At 36.2% G+C, this 27,601-nt stretch overlaps 1 protein-coding gene across 4 annotated transcripts in view; it reads right to left on the bottom strand.

The window, feature by feature from the left end:
- Positions 1-27,601, bottom strand: part of PPP2R3A (protein phosphatase 2 regulatory subunit B''alpha) — a 210,972-nt gene that overhangs the window by 38,359 nt on the left and 145,012 nt on the right. The gene's annotated exons all lie outside the window — the stretch shown is intronic.

The raw sequence follows: 27,601 nt of genomic DNA, 5'->3' as shown, positions 1-27,601 counted from the left end.
GCTGGGGCCCCTTGCTCCTCAGGGGAAACCTCCTTGGTTATGATATCCCTCCTGCTTGTGGGATTGCCACACCAGGGGTATGGGTTCTGCTGGACTGCATCTCTGCCTCTCCTACCTGTCTTGATGTGGCCTTTTATTTATACCTATGGTTGTAGAAAATCTGTCCTGCTAGTCTTCAGGCTGTTCTCAGAGACAGTTGTTCCATATGAAGTAGTTTAGTGGCTCTGTGGGAGGAGATAAGCTTAGATTTTCTTTCTCTGCCATCTTGATCTGGACTCTCTCCGAAACACTTAGCTTTGAAAACCAATGAGGCTCGAGTCCATGAGATCTACAATGCTCTAGTGAAGTGAGAAAAGGCTCTTAAAGGGCTTGCATGCTTGGACTCACCTGCCCCAGGGCCCAGTACGGAAGCAGCCGCTATAGAGGTGCCCAGATTTTCTGTTAAGGAGGCTAATTTCCTTATCTTAAAGCCTCGGCCTAAGGGGCAAACGTCTAATTTAACACCCATCTGGGGGCCTGCTGGGCTACTCTCACAGGACAGAGACTAGCAGGCACCCTCTTTACACTCTCCCTCTGCGCCTCACTCCAGCCAGAGGGCACCAGTTTCCCACTCTCCCTCTGCCTTACAGAGCACCAGTATCTCTCAGAGTGGAGCTTTTACATAAGTCTGGTGCTCCAGTTTTTGTTGCTGCCACCCACGGAATGCCACTTGATTGCCTGGCTCTGGAGGCCAGCAGGGCCTGTGTTTCTGGGTTTCATGGGACCATAGCAATTGGAGACAGTTCTTAGCAGGCCACTATATCAGGGCACAGCACACATAGCAGACTGAAACACACTCCTAGTCTTTCAGTGAGAGGCCTATTTGCTTGTCCAGGAACTTGGGCCTGAGGGGCAGGCTGCTGGTTTGGCACAGGTCTAGAGGCCTGTGGAGGAGCTCTCAGGGAATGAAGGCTGATGCATGCAGTCTTTGAGCTCCCCCTCTGTCATACTCTAGCTGGCCAGTTTCTCCCAGGAAGGAGCTTATAAACTTGTCTGACTCCTTGGTTATTGTGGCTGCCTCCAGGGACATCTCTAGATTGTCTGGCTCTGCTGGCCACCAGGGCTTATACTCACAGGTTCCACAGGACTGTAACCAATGGAGAAAGAATTCTTAAAGAGCTACCAATCCCAGGGCACAGCAAGAGGCAACACACCCAGGAGCCCAGTCTCTGTTAAAGAAGCCTATTAGCTTACCATCAAAGCTGCAGTCAGAGAGGTAGAATTCTTAATTAAACACAGATCTAAGGGTAATCCCTTCCAGAGACCTCAAAGTCCCTTCATACTCTCCCTCTGCTGCACTCCAGAGCGCCAGTATCTCCCGGAGGGGAGTTTTTATATATGTCTGGTGCCCTGGTTTTTACATCTGGAGCCCTGGTTTTTGTGGTTGCCACCCAGGGGACACCTTCTGATCACCTGGCTCTGGTGGCCAGGGAGGCTTGCATTCCCAGGTACCATGAGACTGTAACAACTGGAGAGACAGTTCATAGTAAGCTACCATGCTCAGAGCACTACACACACAGCAGAGTGAAATATAACCCCACTCAGTCTTTCTGTGAAAGAGGCCTAGTTGTGTGTGCTGGATCACTGGCCTCAGTCACAGGCCTCAGGTTTGGCTCACATCTAGGGCCCTATGGAGGTGCTTTCAGGGAACACAGGCTGATGGATGCCATCTCTGCACTCTTACTTTGCCTTGCTTCAGCCTGCTGGTATCTCCCGGAAAGGAGTTTATATAGTCGTCTGGCACCCCTGATTTTTTCGATTGCTGCCCAGGAATACCTCCCAATTACTTAGTTCTGATGGCCAGTGGGGCTTATATTTGTGGTTCCACAGGACTGTATATATTTGCATAATTTAAGAGCTGCTGATGAGAGTCTGGCTTGTAATCAGCCTGAATCTAGGTGCTGACTGAGATCCTTCCTTTTGGGACACTGACCGGTCTTTGCATACCCTCAACTACAGGGAACCATCAAACTTAAAATAGGATGCTTGGATAAGTACAGAGGTTTGAGAGACAACCACGAGCTAGGGCAGGCTTGAACCATAAGGTTCATCTCCTATGTGAGGCCACTACTTCAAGACTGGGAGAGGTGTTTGTTTTATCTAATGCTTAGAAACCAACACAAGAGAGTCAAGCAAAATGAAGAAAGAGAGGAATATGTTCCAAACTAAAGAATAAGAAAAAAAAAATCTCAGAAAATATCCTTAATGAAGTGGAGATAATTGACTTGCCTGATAAAGAGTTCAAAATAAGGGTCATAAAAATGCTCACCAAACTCAGAAGAAGAAAGAATGAATACAGTGAGAACTTCAATGAAGACAGAAAATATAAGAAAGTACTAAATAGAAGTCACAGAACTGAATACAATAACTGAACTGAAATACACTAGAGGGGTTCAACAGCAGACTAGATGAAGCAAAGAAAAGATCAGTGAACTCAAAGACAGGGTAGTGGAACTCACACAATCAGAGGAGCAAAAACAAAACAAAAATATTGAAAGAAGGTGAAGACTACTTAAAAGACTTATGGGACAGCAAACAGACCAACATTCGCATTACAGGGGTCTGAAAAGGAGAAGAGAAAGGAGCAGAAAACTTAACTGAAGAAATAATGGCTGAAAATATCCCTAACATGGGGAAAGAAACAGACATCTGGATCCAGGGAGCCCAGAGAGTTCCAAAAGAAAGTAGCCCAAAGAGATCCACAGGAACACATATTATAGTTAAAGTGTCAAAAATTAAAGACAAGGAGAGAATCTTAAAAGCAGTAAGAGGAAAACAAGTAGCTACATACAAGGAAACCCCTATAAGGCTATGAGTTGATTTTTTAGTAGAAAAATTGTCGACTGGAAGGGAGCAGCATGGTATATTCAAAGTACTGAAAGAAAAAACTTCTAGCCAGGAGTACTCTACCAGGCATCATTTTCATCAAGAATTACAGAAGAGATAAAGAGTTTTCCAGACAAGCAAAGCTAAGGGAGTTTATCACCACTAAACTTAAAAGAAATAAAAGAAAATTACTTTTTTTTAAACTGAAAAAAAAGAAAACAGTGCTGGACTTCCCTGGTGGCACAGTGGATAAGAATCTGCCCGTCAATGCAGGTAACATGGGTTCTATCCCTGGTCCGGGAAGATCCCACATGCCGTGGAGCAACTAAGCCCATGCACCACAACTAATGAGCCTGCGCTCTAGAGCCAACGAGCCACAACTACTGAGCCCGCGTGCCACAACTACTGAAGCCCATGTGCCTAGAGCCCGTGCTCTGCAACAAGAGAAGCCACCGCAAGGAGAAGCCCATGCACCACAATGAAGAGTAGCCCCCGCTCACCACAACTAGAGAAAGCCCGCGCACAGCAACGAAGACCCAACACAGCCAAAAATTTTAAAAAAATAAAAAATTTAAAAAAATGGTGCTAATTAGTAACAAGAAAACATATGAAAGTATAAATCTCACTGGTAGTGGCAAATATATAGTAAAGATGGTGAATTAATCACTTATAAAGCTAGTATGAAAGCTAAAAGACGAAAGTGGTAAAACTAACTATAACTATAATAATTAGTTAAGATATATACAAGATAAAAGATGTAAAATGTGACATCAAAAGCAAAACATGGCAGGAGACAGCAAAAATGTAGAGCTTTAGAATGCATTCAAGCTTAAGTTCTTATCAAGTTAAAATTGACTCAGTATAATTTGTTATATGTAAGCCTCATGGTACTCACAAAGCAATAACCCATAAAAGATACACCAAAGATAAACAGAAAGGAATCTAAGCATACCATGAAAGAAAGTCATCACACCATACAAAGAACATCAGAAGAAGAAACAGAGAACTACAGCAACAATCAGGAAACAGTTAACAAAATGGCCATAAGTACATACCTATCAACAATTTAAATGTAAATGGACTACATTCTCCAATCAAAAGACACAGAGTGGCTAAGTGGATAAGAAAACAAGACCTATCTATATGTTGCATACAAAAAACTCACTGACTGTAAAGACATGCCCAGACTAAAAGTCAAGGGATAGAAAAAGATTTCATGCAAATGGAAACAAAAGGAAAGCTGGGTTAGTTATACTTGTGTCAGACAAAAGACTTTATAATAAAGACTGTAATAAGAGAGAAAGAAGGGCATTACAGAATGATATAGAGATCAGTCCAACAGGAGGACATATCATTTGTAAATATTTATGCACATAAATATATAAAGCAAATATTACCAGACTTAAATGTACAAATAGGCAGCAATACAATAATAGTAAGATACTTAAGTACCACACTTTCATCAATGAATAGATCATCCAGACAGAAAATCATCAATAAGGAAACATCAGCCTTAAATGACATGTTAGATCAGATGAACTTAACAGATACATACGAAACGTTCTATACAAAAGCAACAAAATACACATTCTTCACAAGTGCATGTGAAACTTTCCCCAAGATAGATCATACGTTAGGCTATAAAACAAGTCAATATACTTAAGAAAATTGAAATCATATCAAGCATCTCTTCTGAGCACAACTGTATGAAACTATAAATTGATTACAAGAAGAAAACTGGAAAATTCTCAAATATGTAGTGATTAAACAACATGCTACTGAACAACTAATGTGTCAAAGAAGAAATAAAAGAAAGTAAAAAAATACCTTGAGACAAATCAAAATGGAAATACAACATACCAAAACTTAAAGGATACAGTGAAAGCTGTTCTAAGGGGAAAATTCATAGCAATAAATGTCTATATCAAAACCCAAGAAAAACCTCAAATAAACAACCTAACTTTACTCCACCAGCAATGAGAGAAAGCAGAACAAATGAAACCCAGAAGTAGTAGAAGGAAGGAAACAACAAAGATCAGAGTGGAAATAAATGAAAAAGAGACAATAAAAAGTCAATGAAACTAAGAACTGGTTCTTTGAAAAGATGAACAAAACTGACAAACCTGTAGCTATACTCCCAAACAGGAGAGAGAGAGAGAGGGAGACAGAACTCAAATAAAATCAGAAGTGAAAGAAAAAACAGTAATAGTGATACTACAGAAACATGAAGGATTATAGGAGACTACTATGAACAATTATACACCAACAAACTTGACAACCTAGAAAAAAAAGGATAAATTCTAGAAACATACAACCTACCAAGACTTGAATTATGAAAAAAAGGAAATCTGAACAGTCTAATTACTAGTAAGGAGATTGAATCAGTAATGAAAAACCTCCCAACAAACAAAAGCTTAGGACCAGACAGGTTTACTGGTGAATTCTATCAAGCATCTGAAAAGAATTAATACTAATCCTTCTCAAACTCTTCTAAAAAATAGGAGAGGAAGAAATATCCAAACTAATTTTGAGGTCAGCATTACCCCCAAATAACAAAACCAGACAAGGATGCCACAAGAAAAGAAAATTACAGGCCAATATTCCTGATGACTATAGATGAAAAAGTCCTCGACAAAATATTAGCAAACTAAATTCAACAATAATGTGAAAGGATCAGAAACCAAGATCAGGTGGGATTTATTCCAGGGATGCAAGAATGGTTCAACATCTGCAAATCAATCTACATGATACACCAAATCAACAAAATGAAGGGTAAAAAACACATGATCATTTGAATAGATATGGAAAAATCATTTGACAAAATCCAACATCCATTTATTATAAAAACTCTCAACAAAGTGGGTTTAGAGGGAACATACCTCAACATAATAAGGGCCATATATAACAAGTCTACAGCTAACATCATACTCAATGGTGAAAAGCTGAAAGCTTTTCCTCTAAGACCAAGAACAAGAAAAGGATACCCACTCTTGCTACTTTTATTCAATGTAGCACTGGAAGTCCTAGCCAGAGCAATTAGGCAAGAGAAAGAAATAAAAGCCATCCAAATTTGAAATGAAGAAGTAAAACTGTCACTATGTGCAGATGATATAATATTATATATAGAAAACCCTAAAGAATCCACCAAAGAACTGTAAGAAAACTAATAAATAAACTCAGTAAAAATGCTAGATACAAAATCAATATACAAAAATCTGTTGCATTTCTGTACAGTAACAATGAACTAACAGAAAGAGAAATTAACAACCCCATTTGCAACTGCATCAAAAATGAAATAAAATACTTGGGAATAAATTTAAACAAAGAGGTGAAAGATCTGTGCACTGAAAACCACAGGACACTGATGAATGAAACTGAAGATACATATAAATTGAGATATTTCATTCTCATGGACTAGAATAATTAATGTTGTTAAAATGTCCATACTACCTAAAGCAATCTACAGATTAAATGAAATCCCTATCAAAATTCCAATGGCATTTTCCACATAAATAAAACAAATAATCCTAAAATTTGTATGGAATTATAAAAGATCCCACATAGTCAAAGCAAACTTGAGCAAGAAGAACAAAACTGGAGCATCACACTACCTCATTTCAAAATATACTATGAAACTAAAATAATCAAAACAGTATGATTGTCATAAAAACAGACACATGGATCAGTGGAACAGAATAGGGCCCAGAAATAAACCCACACATATATGGTCAATTGATTTATAACAAAGGAACCAAGAATATACAATGGGGAAAGGACAGTCTCTTCAATAAAGGGTGTTGTGAAGAATGGACAGCTTCATGCAAAAAAATGAAACTGGACCACTGTCTTACATCATACACAAAAACCAACTCAAAATGGGTTAAAGACTTGAATGTAAGACCTGCAACTGTGAAACTTCTAGCTTCTAGGCTGTGAGCTCCTTGACACTGGTCTTGGCAATGAATTTTTTTGGATCTGACACCAAAAGCAAACCAACGAAATAAAATAAACAAGTAAGCTACATCAAACTAAAAAGTTCCTGCACAGCAAAGGAAACCATCAACAAAATAAAAAGGCAACCTACTGAATAAGAGAAAATATTTGCAAATTATATAGCTGATAAGGGGTTAATATTAAAAATATATAAAGAACTCATAAAACTCAACAGCAAGAAAACAAACTGAAAAAATGGCAGAGGATCTTAATAGACATTTTTCCAAGAAGACATACAAATGGCCAACAGGTACATGAAAATATGCTGAACATCACTAATTATCAGGGAAATGAAAATCAAAACCACAGTGAGATACCTCACACCTGTCAAAGTGACTGTTATCAAAAAGACAAGAAATAACAAATGTTGGCAAGGATGTGAAGAAAAGGGAACCCTTGTGTGCTGTGAAATGTAAATTAGTGCAGCACTATGGAACACAGCAGGGAGTTCCTTAAAAAATTGCAAATAGAACTACCATATGATCTAGCAGTTCCACTTCTGGGTATTTATCAAAAGAAAAAGCAATATCTCAAAAAGATGTATGCACCCCCATGTTCACTGTGCATTAATTATAATAGCCAAGATATGGAAACAACCTAAATTTCCATCAATGGATAAATAGGTAAAGAAAATGTGGTATATATACACAATGGAGTATTATTCAGCTATAAAAAAGAATGAAACCTTGCCATTTGTGACAACATGGATGGACCCTGAGGGCATTATGTAGGTAAGTCAGAGAAAGGCAAATCCTGTATGATCTCACTTACACATGGAATTTAAAAACTACCACCACCACCACCAAACCCCAAAACTGAGAGATCACGGATACAGAGAACGGATGGGTATTTGCCAGAGGAGGGTAGGGGGTGGGTGAAATGGGTTAAGAGGGTCAAATACTACAAACTTCCAATTATAAAATAAATAAGTCCTGGGATGTAATGTATGGCATGGTAATTATAGTTTATAATACTGTACTGCATATTTGAAAGTTGCTAAGAGAGTAGATCTTAGAAGTTCTCATCACAAGAAAAAAAAGCGTAACCATATATGGTGACAGATGTTAAGCAGACTTATTGCGGTGATCATTTTGCAATACATATGAACAGCAAATCCCGAAGTATACCTGAAACTAATATAATGTTAGTATAATGTTATATGTCAATTATATCTAAAAAAGGGAAAAAAAGGGTAAAAAGAGGTAGAAAAGGAAAAAGAAAAGACACAAGTTGCAACTGTAGTAATTTGAGAAGAGGCCAGTCTTTTTTCTTTGGGGGAGGTGGGCAAAGCGACTATTTTATTTATTTATCTATTTATTTAAATGGAAGTATAGTTGATTTACAATATTGTGTTAAAGTGATTCAGATATATACATTTTTTCAGATTATTTTCCTTTACAGGTTATTACAAATAACCTGTGAGTCTGTTTCTATATCTGTGAGTCTGTTTCTCTTTTGTATATAGATTCATTTGTATTATTTTTTAGGTTCCACATATACAATATTTGTGTTTTTCTGTCTGACTTACTTCACTTTTAGTATGATAATCTCTAGGTCCATCCATGTTGCTGCAAATGGCAATATTTCATTCTTTCTTTACGGCTAAGTCATATATATATATATATATGTATGTCACATCTCCTTAAACTAATTGTCTGTTGATGGGCACTTGGGTTGTTTCCATGTCTTGGCTAGTATAAACAGTGCTGCTATGAATATTGAGGTGCATGTATCTTTTTGAATTAGAGTTTTCATTGTTTCTGGATATATGCCCAGGAGTGCGATTGCAGGATCATATCACACGGTAGCTCTATTTTCAGTTTTTTAAGGAACCTCCAGACTGTTCTCTGTAGTGGCTGTACCAATTTACATTCCCACCAACAGTGGAGGAGGGTTCCTTTTTCTCCACACCCTCTCCAGCATTTACAGTTTGCAGACTTTTTGATGATAGCTATTCTGACCAGAGTGATGTGATACCTCACTGGAATTTTGATTTGCATTTCTCTAATAATTACGATGAGCATCTTTTCATGTGCTTGCTGGCCATCTGTATGTCTTCTTTGGAGAAATGTCTATTTAGGTCTTCTGCCCATTTTTGATTGGGTTTATTTATTTTTTTAATACTGAGCGGTATGAGCTGTTTGTATATTTTGGAAATTAATCCCTTGTTGGTTGCATCGTTTGCAAATATTTTCTCCCATTCTGTAGGTTGTCTTTTTGTTTTGTTTATGGTTTCCTTTGCTGTGCAAAAGCTTCTGAGTTTAATTAGGTCCCATTTGTTTATTGTTGTTTTTATTTCCATGACTCTAGCAGATGGATCCAAAAAGATATTGCTGCTATTTCTGTCAAACAGAGTTCTGCCCATGTTTTCCTCTGAGTTTTATGGTATATGGTCTTACATTTAGGTCTTTAATCCATTTTGAGTTTATTTTTGTTTATGGTGTTAGAGAATGTTCTCATTTCATTCTTTTACATGTAGCTGTCTAGTTTTCCCAGCACCACTTATTGAAGAGACTGTCTTTTCTCCATTGTATATTTTTGCCTCCTTTGTCATAGATTGACCATAGATGTGTGGGTTTATTTCTGGATCTACCCTTTTTTTCAGTGGGTTGTTTGTTGTTTTTATTTTGAGTTGTATGAGCTGTTTGTAAAATATATTTTGGAAATTAACCCTTTGTTAGTCCCATCTTTTCAAATATTTTCTCCCATTCCATAAGTTTTTTCATTTTGTTAATGGTTTCTTTTGCTGTGCAAAAGCTTTTAAGTTTGATTAAGTCCCATTTGATTATTTTTGCTTTCCTTTCTTTTGCCTTGGGAGACTATCTAAGAAAATATTGCTACGATTTATGTCAGAGAATATTTTGCTTAAGTTAAGGGGCTAGTCTTTGAAGCCTGTACTTTTAAGGGCTTGGAGTTAGAAACAAAAATTATCTTAATAATTTACTGTGGTTAAAAAGACCATTACATTTGCTTCTAAATCAGTCATCATTTGAGAAAGGAGAGTTTCTTTAGAGCCCAGAAAATGTCACATGCCACTAGCATATTTCCATTTATGCTCAGAAATAAAACAGTATTCAGTAAATGAAAGAAAGAAAAAAGACACTGATTTCATTTCCTTTGGATATATACCTAGAAGTAGATTTGCTGGATCATAAGTTAGTTTTATTTTTAATTTTTTGAGGAACCCTCCATACTCTTTTCTATAATGGCCGTACCGATTTACATTCCCATCAACAGTGTACCAGGGATCCCTTTTCTCTACATCCTCATTTGTTACCTTTTGTCTTCTTGATAAAAGCCACTCTAACAGGTCTGAGGTGAAATCTTGTTGTGGTTCCGATTTGTATTTCCCTGATGATTAGCGATATTCAGCATCTTTTCATTTATCTGTTGGCCATTTGTATGTCTCCTTTTGAGAAATGTCTATTCAGGTCCTCTGTCTATTTTTATTATTTATTTATTTATTTATTTTTATTATTTTGGCTCTGCCGGGTCTTAGTTGTGGCATGCAGGATCTTTAGTTGCAGCATGCGGACTTCTTAGTTGTGGCATGTGGACTTCTTAGTTGCATGTGCAGGCTTCTTAGTTGTGGCAGGCATGTGGGATCTAGTTCCCCAACCAGGGATTGAACCTGGACCCCCTGCATTGGGGGCATGGAATCTTACCCACTGGACCACCAGGGAAGTCCCCTCTTTGTCTATTTTTAAAATGAGTTGTTTTCTTGGTATTGTGTTGTTAGGGTTCCTTATAATATTTTCAATATCAGATGTATGGTTTGCAAATACTTTCTCCCATTCCATAGGTTCTCTCTTCACTCTGTTGATTGTTTCCTACTAGGAGCTTTTTAGTTTGATTCAATTCTATTTGTCTATTTTTGTTTTTGTTGCATGTGCTTTTGGGTTATATTCCCCCACCCCCACAAATCAATGTCAAGAAGCTTGTTCCCTATGTTTTCTTCTAGTAGTTTTATAGTTTCAGGTCTTACATTTAAGTCTTCAATCCATTTTGAGTTGATTTTTTATATGGAGTGAGATAATGGTCACATTTCATTCTTCTGCATATGGATAACCAGTTTTCCCAACATCTTTTATTATTTTTTTCCAACACCCTTTATTGAAGAGACTGTCCTTTCCTCATGTGTGTTCTTGGCACCTTTGAAAAAGATCAATTGACCAGGGACTTCACTGGTGGCGCAGTGGTTAAGAATCTGCCTGCCAATGCAGCGGACATGGGTTCAAGCCCTGGTCCGGGAATACCCCACATGCTGTGGAGCAACTAAGCCCGTGTGCCATAACTACTGAGCCTGTGCTCTAGAGCCTGCGTGCCACAACTACTGAGCCTGCATGCCGCAACTACTGAAGCCCTCACGCCTACAGCCTGTGTTCCACAACAAAAGAAGCCACCAAATTAGAAGCCTGTGCACCACAACAAAGAGTAGCGACTGCACGCAACAACAAAGACCCACACAGCCAAAAAAAAAAAGATCAATTGACCATAAATGTATGGATTTATTTCTGGGTTCTCTACTCTGTTCCATTAGTATATATGTCTGTTTTTATGCCAGTACTATGCTGTTTTATTATAGCTTTGTAGTATATTTTGAGATCAGGTAGTGTGATGCCTCCAGCTTTGTTTTTGTTAACATTGCTTCATGTTCTTTTCTAGTACCATATGAATTTTAGAATTGTTCTTCTATTTTTGTAAAAATGTCATTGGAATTTTGATAGTTATTACACTGACTCTGTAGATCACTTTGAGGAGCATGGATATTTTAACAATATTCTTCCAACTCATGAAGATGGGATATCTTTCCATTTTCTTCTGTCCTCTTCATATTCTTTCATTAAGATTTTATATATTTCAGTGTACAGATCTTTAATCTTCTTGGTTAAATGTATTCCTATGTGCTTTATTTCATTTGATGCTTTTGTACATGGGACGATTTTCTTAATTCCCTTTTCAGATACTTTGTTGTTAGTGTATAGGAATGCAACTAATTTTTGTAGGTTCATTTTGTATCCTGCAACTTTCTGAAATTCATTTATTTTTTCTAACAGTTTTTTGTGGTCTTTAAGGGTTTTCTATATATAATATTATGTCATTTGCAAAGAAAAAAATTTACTTCTTCCTTTCTGGTTTCCTTTTCTTGCCTAGTTATTCTGGCTAAGACTTCCACTTGAATAAAAGTGGCAAGAGTGGGGCATCCTTGTCTTGTTCCTGATCTTAGAGGAAAAGCTTTCACCTTTTTACTATTGAGTATTATATTAGCTGTGGACTTGTCATACATAGCATTTATTATGTTGAGGTACATTCCTTCTACACCTAACTTGATAAGAGTTTTTTTTTTTAAATCATGAAAGGGTGTTCAATTTTGTCAAATGCTTTTCTATATCTATTGGGTTGATCGTATAACTTTTATCCTTTATTCTTTTAATGTGGTATATGACATTTATAGATTGGCATGTCAAACCATCCTTGCATCCTAGGCATAAACCCCACTTAATCATGGTGTATGATCATTTTAATGTGTTGTTGAATTCAGTTTGCCAGTATTTTGTTGAGGATTTCTGTATCTATGTTTATCACAGATCTTGGCTTATAATTTTCTTCTCTTATAGTGTCCTTATCTGACTTTGGTACAAGAGTAATGCTGGTCTCATAAAATGAATTTGGGAGTATTCTCTCCTCTCCACTTTTTGGGAAGAGTTTGAGAATAATTTGAATTCATTCTTTCACTGATAGAATTCAACTGTGAAATCATTAGGTCTTGGACTTTTCTTTTTTGGGAGGTTTCTGATTACTGAGTCTATCTCCTTACTCATTATTGGTCTATTCAGGTTTCCTGTTCAGTCTTGGTAGGTTGTATGTTTCTAGGAGTTTATCCATTCTTCTAGGTTATCCAATTTGTTGGCATATAAGTACTTACAGTAGTCTTACATGACCTTTTGTGTTTCTGTATCAGTTGTAATGCTTCCTCTTCAATTATAATTTTATTTGAGTCTTCTCTTTTTCTTAGTCCAGCTAAATGTTTGTCAATTTTGTTTATCTTTTCAAAAAAACATCTCTTAGTTTCACTGATCTTTTCTAGTCTCTATTTCATTTATTTCTGCTCTGATCTTTATCACTTCCTTCCTTCTGCTAACTTCAGGTTTAGTCTGCTTTTTAACTTTTTTGAGGTGTTAAGTTAGGTTATTTGAGATCTTTCTTTTTTTCTTAATGTAGGCATTTATTGCTGTAAACTTCCTTCTTAGAACTGATTTTCCTTCATTGTATAAGTTTTGGCATGTTTCCATTCTTGTTTATCTCAAGATACTTTCTGGTTTCCCTTTTGATTTCTTCTTTGACTAACTGGTTATTCAGGAGTGTTTTTTACTTCCCACACATTTGTGAATTTTCCTTCTGTTATTGATCTCTAGTTTCACACCACTGTGGTCAGAAAAGATACTTGATATAACTCAATCTTTTAAAATTTAGTAAGACTTTTTTGTAGCCTAAAATATGATCTTAGGGAAAGTTCCATGTGCACTTGAAAATAATGTGTATCCTGTTGCTATTGGATGGAATGATCTGAATGACCTGTATAGGTCTGTAAGTTCCACTTGGTCTACATGTCGTTTAAGGCCGGTATTTCCTTTATTGACCCTCTGTCTGTATGATCTATGCATTGATGAAAGTGGGGTAGTAAAGAAACCTCCTGTTATTGTAGTACTGTTTATTTCTCCATTTAAGTCTGATAATATTTGCTTTATATATTTAGGTGCTCTTACATGTTGGGGTGCATAAATATTTACAACTGTTATATCCTCTGTTGGATTGATCTCTGTATCATTCTGCAATGTCCTTCTTTCTCTTTTATTAGTCTTTATTTTAAAGTCTTTTGTCTGATATAAGGATAGCTAACCCAGCTTTGTTTTTGTTTCCATTTGCATGGAATATCATTTTCCATCCCTTCACTTTTAGGCTATGTGTGTCCTTAAAGCTAAAACGAGTCTCCTGTAGGCAGAATACTGTACAATCTTGTTTGTAGTCACTTAGCCACTCTGTGTCTTTTGGTTGGTGATTTTGATCCATTTACATTTAAAGTAATTATTTATAGGTAAGGACTTACTATTGCCATTTTGTTAATTTGTTTCTGACTGTTTTGTAGTTCTGTTGTCTCTTTCTTCCTTTCTTGCTGTCTTCCTTTTTCAATGGATGATTTTTTTGTAGTGATGTACTTTGATTCCTTTCTCTTTCTCTTTTGTGTATCTACTACAGGTTTCTTATTTTTGGTTATCATGAGGCTTATATGAAACATCTTATAGTTGTAAAAGTCTATTTGAAGTTGACAACTGCTTAAATTTGACTGCATACAAAATCTGTTATGTTTTAACTTTTCCTCCTGTCACATTTTATGTTGTTGATGTCACAATTTATAACTCATGGATTGTGTATTCACTATAAAATTACTGTAGTTACAGTTAAATTCTTTTGCCTTTTAACTTTTATAGCAGAGTTAAAAGTGATTTATGCATCATCCTTATAGTATTAAAATATTCTGAACTTGACTATATTCTTACTTTTACAGTGAGTTTTATATTTCCTATGTTTTTATGTTAGTTGGCATCCTTTAAGGAAAGGCTGAAGAACTCTCTTTAGCATTTCTTGTAAGGCAGGTCTAGTGATGATGAACTCCCACAGATTTTGTCTGGGAAAGTTTTTATCTCTCCTTTATTTCTGAACTATAGCCTTGCCAAGCATAGCATTTTTGGTTGACAGTTTTTTCTTTCAGCAGTTTGAATATATCATGCCACTCTTTCCTGGTCTGCAAAGTGTATGCTAAGAAATACAGTGCTGATCTTGTAACAGTTCCCTTGTATGTGATGAGTTGGATTTCTCCTGCTGATTTCAAAATTGTCTTTGACTTGAGAATTTGATTGTAATGTGCTATAGTGAAGATCTCTTAATATTTTTATCTATTTGAGGTTCCTTGGGCTACATGGATTTGGATGTTCATTTCCCTCTCCAGATTAGGGAAGTTTTCTGTCATTATTTCTTTAAATAAGTTTTCTGCCCTTTTCTCTTTCTTTGTTCCCTCTGGGACTCCCATAATGCATATATTGTTTATTTGCATGGTCTTCTGTAAGTCCTGGAGGCTTTTCATTCTTTTTTCTCTGATTGGGTAATTTCAATTGACCTGTTTTCATGCTCACTGATTCTTTCTTTTGTTTAATTGCTCTGTTGTTGAAGCTTTCTATAGAATTTTTCAGTGCAGTAATTTTCTTTTGTTTTAGAATTTCTGTTTGGTTCATTTTTATGATTTCTCTTTGTTGAACTTCTCATTTTCTTCATGTATTGTTTCCCTGATTTTGCTTAGTTGTCTGTGTTCTTTTGTAGCTCACTGAGATCCTTTAAGATGATTATTTTGAATTCTTTGTCAGGCAATTCACAGATCTCAATTTCTTTAGGGTAAGTTATTCGTGTTTTATTTTGTTCCTTTGATTGTGTCATGCTTCCCTGATTATTTGTGATTCTTGTCACATTGCATTGGTGTTTCTGCCTCTGAAGAAGTAGGCATTTATTTCAGTATTTACAGACTGGCTTTGGCAGGGAAATCCTTTCACCAGTCTCCTTATTCAGAGATTTTGGACAGGCTGTCTAGTGGGGGTCTGTGAGCAGGTTTACTGCTGGAGTACTTGGGTAGGCTGCTCAAGTACCTGGGTCAGCAGGTGAGTGGGGCCTGTGCCTGGGTCCATGGGCGCTGACCTGGTAATAGGTGGATCTTGAGCCTGATCCTGTAGGGACTGGCCTAGTGCTGGGATGGGCCTGTGGTACCTGAAACCTGAATCTGCAAGGGTGAGTCTGGATCCTGGGTCTCTGGGGGTTGGCCAGTGTTGAGGTCTACTGGGGTTTGTTGGAACCTGGGTTTCCAGGGTTGGTTTGGCACTGGGATGAGTCTGAGGCCACAGGGGCTGGCTTGGTGCTGGGTGAGTCTGGAGGATGGGTCGGCAATATCCTACCTGGAGTCTGGGGTTGCAGGGGCTGGCCTGGTGCTGGGGTGAGCTTGGAACTCGAATACAGGGGTGAGTTTGGAGCCTGGGGACACAGGGGCTGAACTGGTGCTGAGGTGGGCCCAAAGGTTGGGTCTTTTGGTGCTGCCCTGGAATCCTTAGCTCTTGTGAAGGTATTTTTGTTCATGGATAGTTGTTCAATTGGTATTTCTGTTAGGGGATGAGCAATGGAAACTTATATCTCACCCTCTTGCTGCCATCACTCTCTTATGGCTGAATTTTAAAATTACCATGTAAATCTTATATTTCAATTTCTAGTTATGTTGGACTTTTTGGATTGGCTTTCTAATTTTCATATCTTGTCTCTATATTATATTACTTCAATTTTGGCGTTCTTTTTGGGAGGTCTACCTAGCTTTATCTTCTGAACATTGTTTTTTTTTTTCCTGCTATCATAATTTTGATTTTCCAGAGTTCTTTTTTGGTTCCATGAATGTTTCTTTTATAAAAAGTACCATTCTGTTCATGTTCTATGAATTTCATTTTTTCTCTTATCTCTGAGGCTACTAGTAACAGTGTATTTGTTGTTTTTGCTGAAGGTTTCTTCTCCCTGAATTCTGTTTCATCCAAGTTACTTTCCCCCCACTTCTATCTGTTTGGTCTCTATCTTTTATGTAAGAAGCTGTACTTAGGTATTTACTGATCCTTTGTTCTCTGCTCATATTTAAGAGTAGATGCTAAAAAGCTGACTGGAAGTTCTGGCTTATGGGTTTGTTGACTCTGAGCTTTACTGTAAAATGATCTGCCTGGGTTCCTTCCTTGGGGCTGAGCCAATGTCAAATTTTCAGGTGTTTATTCTTGGGCTGGCCAGATTCTCCAGAAAAGCATCTTTTTGTCTCCTGCCTAGAGGTTCAGGACAGGTTGCCTAGATTCTGAAAGTTGAGTAAGGAATGAAGACTGGGCATCTTAGCTTTCAGTAAGGATACACTCATTTCATCTGTTTTCAATATGGTAGCCCTACCTTCAATTGTGCCCAGTGCTCCCCAGTCCAGAGGCCCTCTATTTTATACTCTTGAGGAAATAAAGCACAGTCTCCCAGCAGCAGTCTCCTGCCTGGGTAGAGGAGATGATCTGGAGATCAGCTGTTTCCTTAAAGAAACTTTCTATAAACTCTCCTCATTTTTGGTTCTATCTTTATCCCACCCCTACTTCCAACGTTCCCGGTACCCCAAAGTCCTGACTGTTTGGAGGTTTTTGTGATATATCCAGTTGCTTCTTTGTCTTTTCCTATGGTGGCTTAGGTTTCAGGTAGTGTGCTAAATTTATTTACTTTCTGGTTTCCAAATCCTTATTTTTTTCTCCTTTTTTCCTTTGTTATTATGGATTTATTCCTTAAAAAAATCTCTGTACTGTCATTTTAGTGGAATTTCAAGAGGGACTAAAAGTACTATATGTGGGTAAGTTGCTATCTTCATTCAGAAGCTTACCCACACTTTACTATGGCCACTTTATCATATAGCAATGTCACTTATAGTAGCAAGTATAGCCATGCCACTAATTCATCATAGAATATGAAGCTAATAGCATTAGTTGGTAACAGGGAACAATATTTTTCTATAAAGAGCCACTGATTCATGGTAATTTAAAACTTCTCAAGAGAAGGTTCTAAGAGACTCTTGGTTAAATTACCATTTGTAGGCCTTAAGCTATACTGAGAAACTCTATACATTTAATGGTTTTAAAAAATCTCTTTTGAGGAGAAAAAGGTGAAAATAACTAAGGTATGACTATTAATTGTTTTCAAGTAAGTCACCCTAAGATCTGTAATGCACCTGTATTCCAAAAGATAAAGTTTACATTACTGCAACAAATTAAACTGTAATACTTGCAAAATTCTTTTCAGAAATCTATTTTTAAAATTGTACCAGCTTGATGTTTAACATTACCATCAAAGAACAGAGGAGACATTCACTGGAGCCAATGAACATGAGGTAATAGAGTTTGGCTGTCATACCACATCTACTCTCAGGGTTTTAATACTGCCCCACTTTGAAACATGATTTCATGATTTGTGATTGTGAGAAAAACCTTGAGGAAACAGACCTGATTTCTTGATTGTGAGAAAAACCTTGAGGGTACAGACTTCATGAGCAGAGGGCTACAATAAATGTGGTAATATGTGGCTCTTTTACCACTGTATCATTAGTCTGTAAGTAATAATGTTTTGAATAGTACAAAAAGAAGCAGTAGACTGTCCTCTGGTCTTTAAGGCCTCTTGGTGTCTTGAAATTCCTTCTTACTTATCTTAGGATAATAGAAATTAGGACAATAGGAAGGAAGTACCTCTTGATTTTGGCAATTATCTAATAGGACTTTAGTGAAAAGCAACTTATTTTACCGAGAAATATAAACTAAAGTCAGTTGCATTTTCAATTAAGAACTAAGATAAAAGAGTCTATAAAATAAATAAAGCTAAACCATATACTTCAGTTCTTTGTAATAGCTCATAAAAGAGAAACAAAACTAGAACACAAAGAAAGAGACAAATAAACTGCCTCAATATTTGCCAAAGTCACATAAGAGCTGCCTTTAAATATAATGTTTGAAAGAATATCGTGTAGTAGATGAATCTGATGTAATTCTGTGAGTATTAGAGAGCATAAAAAGGATCAATACACAAAGAAGAGAAAATGTTTTAAGGCTCAGAGCTGGAAAAATAAAATCATATACCTCAGTAGATAGCTATTTGTCCCCGGAAGTTTAGAAGCAGGGGCTACTGGATGGTTAAATACTTATAGGACATGTTCAGAGGGAATTTTCTTATTGAAAGTAATAGATACTCTCTAAAGTTTTTTTCCAATGCAGATTTAATTTTTTTTCTTTCCTCTGTTCTTTTTAACAAAGGTAATATTTTCTTAGGTCTAGAAGTAATGGCTATTCATTGCAAGAAAACTGGAAAACAGAAAAGCACACAAAAGGAGTAACTACCCAGAGAGAACCAGTGTTAAATTTTTGCTATATTTGCCACCAATTTTTGGTTTTAAAGCATAATTATATTCATTAAAGACTGTATTTGTACAATTATAGACATAAACAAGATTACCTTTTGGCCTTGTTCACAGGCTGAATGAAATTAACTTCTGGACCAGAAATGTCTTATCCCTGATATAAACTCCAATAAGCTATTGCAGAAACAAGTTACGGAGAACTTCGTTATTACTTAGGGATTAACTAAATGTATATTCCTTTGTATATTCAGTATACATATTTTAGCACCTACTACCTTCAAAGGCACTGGCCTAGTGTCCTCAGACATAAAGGTGAATGAGATAGTTGCTGGAGAGGACACCTAGTCAGAAGACCAAGGTAGAAGAAGAACGTGATAAACAGCCAGACCAGAGGGGTGGTTAAAGGACATACCAAAAGAGGGTTGGTTGCAAGAGCCTGTCCACAAAAAATAATCTATCCAAAGATGCTTTCCATATCTAACCCTGACAGGACCAGGCATAGGAAAGACTCAAGATCACAATTTTTTACGTAGTATTTTACACAGCACTTATCACACTTCAGTGAGTATATTACTTCCTTCATGAAATACATTTTTTTCTACCCATGTCATTCATAAGCCACAAATCTGATTTCTACTACGTTTTAAATAAGTGTTTGATTTTGATGTATAGATATTTTCTTCATTACTTTAAAACTGAGGTTTAACTGTCTTCTGATCACATTCTGCTTTTGTAAGATAATGTGAAGCACTGAGAACAAATACTCTGGGTGCCTAGTAAGTGCTAGTAGAAGCCAAGGAGACAAATTAGGCCAATGCCTAATTTTGAGTCTCTTAAGCAATAAGGAATTTCAGGACACCAAGAGAACGCTCTTTTAGGGATTCCATATCCTAGTTGGTAAGAAGACAGACATGCAAACATGCTGTCTCACATAATAGGCCATACATTATAGTGATAAACAGTCCAGAATTTGGAGTGATACAGACCTGGACTTGAATCCAAGCTAGGTCACTTTGTATGTGTGCAATCTCTCAGAGCGTCTGTTTCCTCAACTGTAAAATGGGAACACTGACACCTAAACTCATAGTGATATGAAGATTAAACAAGCCATTATATATGAAACAGTTGTTACCTGGCAAAGAATAAAGCCTCAGCAACATGTTAGCTGTTAGGTAGGAGAAAGGCAACATGCAAGGCAGAAAAGGGGCACAAAAGAAAGCTTCTGACTTAAAAACCTCTTTTGGCAATATTTCTATAAGTAAAGATACACTTATGTATCTCGAGATATGAAAAGTTGATCTGAAGGGTTCTGCTTCTGGTAATGATGAACTAAGTGTTTTGGATTAACCCTCCCACTGAGAAAATCTGCAGTAAAAATCCTTTTTGAAGGCACTGGACTATTAACAGGGCAGTGAAGAACTATGGTGTCCAGATGTAGAAGGAAATCCAGAAAGGAGGAGCCTAGCATTTGTGACTATCTTTCCCTTGGGGCATCTGCTGATTTTGGAAGAGGGGCCTGAGAGGTTGAGAAGTTGAGCTTTCACTTGCTAGTATTCTGTTAATGATTTTTGGGTCTATCTTCATGAGGGATGTTGGTCTGTAGTTTTATTTTCTTGTATGTGTCTGTCTGGTTTTGGTATCAAGGTAATGCTGGTTTCATAAAATAAGCTGGAAATTGTTCCCTCCTTTTCTATTTTCTGGAAGAAGTAGTACAGAATTTGATATTTCTTCTTCAGATGTTTGGAAGAATACAGTAGTGAAATTATCTGGGCTGAGAGGTATCTTTTTCAGAAAGTTTTAAACTATGAATTCAATTTTCTTTAATAGATACAAGACTATTCAGGTTATGTATTTCTCCTTGGACAACTTTTGTTAACTTGTGACTTTAATGGAATTGGTCCATTTCATTTAAGTCACCACATTTACGTGTGTTTATGTCATTCATAGTATTCCTTTATCTTTTGAATATCTAATTTCTCTTGATACATTCTTTTGGACCCAAGCATTATTTAGAATTGTGTTCTTTAATTTCCAGTCGTCCTTCTCTTATTGAGTTTTACATTAATTCCATTATGGTCAGAGAATATACTTTGTATTTTCTCAACTCTTCTTCTTTTTAAACAGCTTTATTGAGATATATTTCCCATATCATACAATTCATCCATCTAAAATGTATAGTCAAATGCTTTTTAGTATATCCATAGAGTTGTATAACCATCACCACAATTAACTTTTATCACATCCAAAAAGAAACTCCATACCTAGTAGCACTTATACGTCATTCCCTGCCCCACCCCTGCCTCTCCAGGTCCCTCATGGCCTAGGCAACTACTAACGTACCTTCTGTATCTATAGATTTACCTATTTTGGACAACTCACATAAATGTATTCATATAATATGTAGTCTTTTGTGATTGATGTCTTTTAATCTGCATAATGTTTTCAAGATTCAACTATGTTGTAGTATGTAGTACTTCATATTTTTTTATTGCTGAATATTAGATTATATGGATATATCACATTTGCTTTTCCATTCATTAATTGATAGACATTTGGGTGTTCCCGTATTTTGGCTACTGAAAATAGTGATGCTATGAAACTTGTATGGGTGTACAAGTTTTTGTGTGGATATGTTTTCATTTCTCTTGGGTATATTCCTAGCAGTGGAATTTCTGGGTCATATGGTATCACTATAACCATCTGAGGAACTGTCAGTGTTTTCCATAGTGGCTGCTGCATTTTACATTCCCAATAGCAGTGTATGAGGGTTCCCATTTCTCCACATCTTTGCCAACACTTGTTTATTATCTGACTTTTTATTCATAGCTATCCCAGTGGGTGTAAAGTGGTATCTCACTGCGGTTTTGATTTGCATTTCTTTGATGATAGTGATATCAAGAATCTTGTTATGTGCTTATTGGCTGTATAGATATCTTCTTTGGAGAAATGTCTATTCAGATCCTTTGCTCATTTTAAAATTGAGTAATCTGTCTTTTTATTATTGAGTTGTGTTATTTATATATTCTAGATACAAGTTATGTATCAGATATATCATCTAAAAATATTTTCTCCCATGCTGTGGGTTATCCTTTATGTTCTTGATGTTGTTTTTTGAAGCATAAATTTTTAAAATTTTGATGAAGTCCAATTCATTCATTTTTTTCTTTTGTTGTTTGTGGTTTTGGTGTCATCTAAGAAACTGCATCTAACGAAGGTCGTGAAAATTTACTCCTATACTTTCTTCTGAAAGTTTTTATAGTTTTAGCTCTTACTTTTAGGTCTATGATCCATTTGAGCTAATTCTTTTGTATAACATGAGGTAGGGGTCCAAATTCATTCTTTTGCATGTGGATATCCAGTGTCCAGCACCACTTGTTACAAGACATTTTTTCCCCCATTGAATTGTGTCTTAAGATCCTTGTTGAAAATCAGTTACCATAAATGTGAGGATTTACTTCTGGACTCCTAATTCAATTCCATTTATCTGTATGTCTGTCTTTATGCTAGTATTTTATATGGTCTTTACCTCAGCTTTGTGTATTTTGAAATCAGAAAGTATGAGTCCTATAATCTTATTCTTTTTCAAGAATGTTCTGGTTACCCTGATCCTTTTGTTTTTTCATATTAATTCAAGATACATTTCCATTATTGCAAAAACAACAACAAAAAAAGTAGCTGAGATTTTGTTAGGAATTGCTTTGAATCTACAGATCAGTTTGGGGAGTATTGCCATGCTAACAATATTAAGCCTTCTGATCCATGAACATGGGATATCTTTGTTTCATTTAGATCTTCCTTAGTTTCTTTCAACAATATTTTATAGTTCTCACAGTATAAGTTTTATGCTTCTTTTGTTAAATTTATTCCTAGATATTTTATTCTTTTTGCTGCTATTATAAATGGAATTATTTTCTTAATTTCATTTTTGGATTTTTCATTGTTCATGCACAGAAACAATTGACTTTTGTAAACATATTATGTATTATATCAATCTTGTAAACTGATTTTGTAAATTGAAATTAACCTTTACTATGTTCTAACAGTTTCTTGGTTGATTTCTTAGGATTTCCTGTATATAATATCATATTTAACTTTATAGTTTTTGGGACTTCCCTGGTGGCGCAGTGGTTAAGAATCCGCCTGCCAACACAGGGGACACAGGTTCAAACCCTGGTCCAGGAAGATCCTACATGCTGCGGAACAACTAAGCCCGCGTGCCACAACTACTGAGCCTGCGCTCTACAGCCCGCAAGCCACAACTACTGAGCCTGTGTGCCACCACTACTGAAGCTCACAAGCCTACAGCCCGTGCCCCGTAACGAGAAGCCCGCACACCGCAACAAAGAGTAGCCCCCGCTCGCCACAACTAGAGAAAGCCTGCGCACAGCAATGAAGACCCAACACAGCCAAAAATAAATAAATCAATTAATAAATTTAAAAAGTTACATTAAAAAATAATTTTCCTTCTTCCTTTCCAATTTGTAAGCTTTTTATTTCATTTTCTTGCCTGATAATCCTGTCTAGGATCCAGTGTTGAATAGAGCAGACATCCTTGTCTTTTTCCTGATCTTAGGAAAATAGCATTCAAACTTTCACCATTAACTAGTTGTTAGCTGTAGGTTTTTCATAGATATGCTTTATCTGGTCAAGGAAATTCCTGTCCATGTTTAATCTGTGTTTTTTTTGTTTTTTTAAAATCATGAAGCAATGTTGAACTTTTTCAACTGCTTTTTCTGAGACTACTGGGCTGATCATGTGGTTTTTATCCTTTGTTCTATTAATATGATGTGTGACATTGTTTGGTTTTTAGATGGTAAACTAACCTTGCATTTTTGGGATAAGTCTCACTTAGTCATGGTATATAATCTTTTTCATATTTTGCTAGATTAAGTTTCCTAATTTTGTTGAGTATTTTTGTATCTATATTCATAAAGGATAGTGGTTTACAGTTTTCTTGTAATGTTTTGTCTGGTTTTGGTATCTGGGTAACACTGGCCTTATAAAATGAATTTGTAAGTGTTTCTTCTTCTTTTATTTTTTCAAAGAGTTTGTAAAAAACTGTTATTTTTTTAAAAGTGTTTGGTAGCATCCTTTAGTGAAGCCACCTCAGCCCGGGACTGTTTTTCTTATTCAGATTTTTAATTTCTTCTTGAACCAGTTCAGCAGTTTGGCTCTCTCTAGGAATTTGTTCATTTTGTATAAGTTACCTAATTTGTTAGCATAAAGTTGTTATATATAATATATATATATATATATATATATATATATATATATATATATATATATATATATACTATAATCCTTTTCATTCCTTTATGGTCAGTAGTCATGTTCCCTCTTAATTCTGACCTTAATAATTTGTATGTTCTTTTTTTTTGATCAGTATAGCTAAAGCCTTATCAACATTACTGATATTTTCAAAACAACTGACTTTTGGCTCCACTGACTTTCTCTACTGTTTTCCTATTCTCTCATTTATCAATTTTAATCTTTATTTTTTTTTCTGTTTGCTATACTTCATTTGCTCTTGTTTCCCAGTGTCTAAAAGTGGAAGGTTAGGTTATTGATTTAAGACATTTCTTCTTTTTCAATAGATGGATTTACAGCTTCATCCCATAAGTCTTGGTATACTATGTTTTCCTTTTTGTTCATCTTAAAGTTTTGGTATGTTGTTCCTTCATTTTCCTTCATTTCAAATTATTTTCTAATTTCCTTTAGGTATGCTTCTTTGATCCATTGGTTATTTAAGCAGTGTGTTGTTTCTGCATATTTGTGAATCCTCAAATTTCTTTCTGTTAATTTTATTCCATTGTGGTCAGAGAACATAATTTGTGTAATTTCACTTATTATATTTTTTGAGGCTATTATATGGCCTACCACATACTCTATCCTGGAGAATGTTCCATGTGCACTTGAGAAGAATATATTGATATATTCGGCTGTTCTTAGGTGGGGAGTTCTATAGATATGTGTTAGGTCCAGTTGATTTATAGTTTTGTTTATAGTGTTATTCATGACTTTTATTTCCTTGTTGATCTTCTTCCTGACTGTCCATCACTGAAAGTGGGGTACTGAAGTCTCCAAATATTGTTGAATTATTTACTTCTCCTTGCAATTCTGTCAGTTTTTGTTTCATGTATTTTTAGGGTTCTGTGTTGTTACGTGCATATATGTTTGTAATGTCTTTCTGTTGGATTGACCCTTTTATGAAATAGAATGTCCTTGTCTCTAGTAACAATTTTTGTTTTGAAGTCTATGTCCTCTGATATTTATATAGCCACTCCAGGTTTCTTAGATTGTTGTTTGCATGGCATATCTTGATCCTTCCTTTTCCTTTTTCTCCCCCCCTTGTATCTTTAAATCTAATCTGTCTCATATAGACAGCACAGAATTGTATCCAAAAAACATTTTTTTTTGATCCAGTCTGAAAATCTCTGCGTTTTGATGAAACGATTAATCCATTCACATTTAATGTTATTATTGTTATAGTTGGACTTATGTCTGCCATTTTACTTTTTGTTTTTTATGTGTCTTGGAGTTTTTCCTCTATTTTTCCTTTATTGCTTTCTTTTACATTTAAGTGAATATTTTCTAAGTGGGACACTTTAACTCTTTTAATGATTTTTTTTTACTATGTATTTTTGAGTTAATTTCCTGCTGTTTGCTCTAGGGCTTACCATATACATTTTAACTTCTTAGAATTACTTCAGATTTATACTTAATTCCTGTGAGATACTGAAACACTCCTATATAACTATTCCCTCATCCCTCTTTTTTATGCTATTGTTATATATATCACATCTCTATATACTACAAACCCAATAATACATTGTCCTAATTATTACAGTATATAATTTATGTTTTTTAAAGAAGCTGATAGAAGAAAGGCAAGTAAGTATATATTCATGTTTGTTATATAAAGCTTCTTTATTATCATTTATATCATTTGTTCCTATGAGATAATAGGAGGAAAAGACGGGAAGTATTTGAGGAAAGCTTTTTCATAATTAAGTAAATATGAAAGATAAAAGACTGAAATTGAGAGGGTTAACAGAACACCAAAAAGGCAAGAAATGGAAAAATGCACAGCCTTCAAACCTTCGGAAATTTAGATAATTAAAACCATCTAAACATTCAAAATAATGGATTAATGGTAAATTATAAACATGCACACTTACTGGCATAGAAATATACTCTTACGTGAAGAAGTGTATCACAAAACTGTATACTAAATGATACAATGATTTCTCACTTGGTGCAGAGAGAAAGAGAGAGGAGGAGGAGTGAAAGGAGGGGATGGAGGGGAATGATGAGGGAGGAGGAGGATGAGGTAGGAGGACATATACCAAAATGTTAACTATGGGTCAAGGAATTATGAATGAATTTTATATTAAGGTTTCTGAATGTATGTATTTTTAAATTTTTAATACTTAATGTATATTTGTGATAAAACGATAAACTTAAAAAATTAATCCAGCAGAAATGAGCAAAAAACATGAAAAGGCAAGTCACCTAAGATGAAATAAAAATGGCCAAAAATGTATGAAAAAAATTCAGCCTTGGGACTTCCCTGGTGGCACAGTGGTTAAGAATCCTGCTGCTAATTCAGAGGACACGGGTTCAATCCCCAGTGTGGGAAGATCCCATGTTGCTTAGAGCAACTAAGCCTGTGTGCCACAACTACTGAGCCTGTGCACCACAACTACTGAAGCCTGCATGCCCTAGAGCCTGCGTGCTGCAACTACTGAGCCCATGTGCTGCAACTACTGAAGCCCGCGTTCTCTAGGGCCCACGTGCCACAACTACTGAGCCATCGTGCTGCAACTACTGAAGCCCGCGCACCCTAGGGCCTGTGCGCTGCAACTACTGAGCCTGCGTGCTGCAACTACTGAAGCCCACGTGCCTAGAGCCCGTGCTCTGCAACAAGAGAAGCCGTCACAATGAGAAGCCTGCACAGTGCAACAAAGAGTAGCCCCCGCTCACCACAACTAGAGAAAGCCCGCATGCAGCAACGAAGACCCAAGGCAGCCAAAAAAAAAAAAAAAATTCAGTATGTCTTAAAAAAAAAATTCAGCCTCACTAGCAATCAAAGAAATGCAAAAAAGATAATACTGAATTCTTATCAAATTCGAAAATATTTTTAAGAGGAAGATACCTAGTGTGAATAAGGGTTATAGGAAATATGCTCAATACTTTGTTGATAAAGGTATAAAATGATACAGTTTTTCTGAAAATCAATTTTAATAGTTTTTATAAATGCTCTTAAAAATGTCTACACCCTTTAACCTAGCAATTCCTTTCCTGGGGAATTTATTTTAAGGAAAAATATAGTGGATGTTACAACTATTTAGCTAAAACTACTAGAGGATATTAGGAGGTAACATTCCAAAGGATTAAATCTAATCCTACGGAATTAATTAACCTACATGTCCAAAGAGTATGTAAAACTTTATATGAAAAAGACTGTACAACACATACCAATTTTTTTTTTTTTTTTTTTTTTTTTTAATTTTTTTTTTTTTTTTTTTTTTTTTTGGCCGTGTTGGGTCTTCGCTGCTGCCCACGGACTTTCTCTAGTTGCGGTGAGCAGGGGCCACCCCTCGTTGCGGCGCGCGGGCTTCTCATTGCGGTGGCCTCTCTTGTTGCGGAGCACGGGCTCCAGGCGCGCGGGCTTCAGTAGTTGTGGCATGCGGGCTCAGTAGTTGTGGCTCACGGGCCTAGCCGCTCCGCGGCATGTGGGATCCT

Source organism: Balaenoptera musculus, chromosome 4, assembly GCF_009873245.2.
Source record: "Balaenoptera musculus isolate JJ_BM4_2016_0621 chromosome 4, mBalMus1.pri.v3, whole genome shotgun sequence".
NCBI lineage: Eukaryota > Metazoa > Chordata > Mammalia > Artiodactyla > Balaenopteridae > Balaenoptera > Balaenoptera musculus.
The sequence above is the reverse complement of the archived record's forward strand: the minus strand, read 5'-3'. Positions and strand labels throughout refer to the sequence as shown.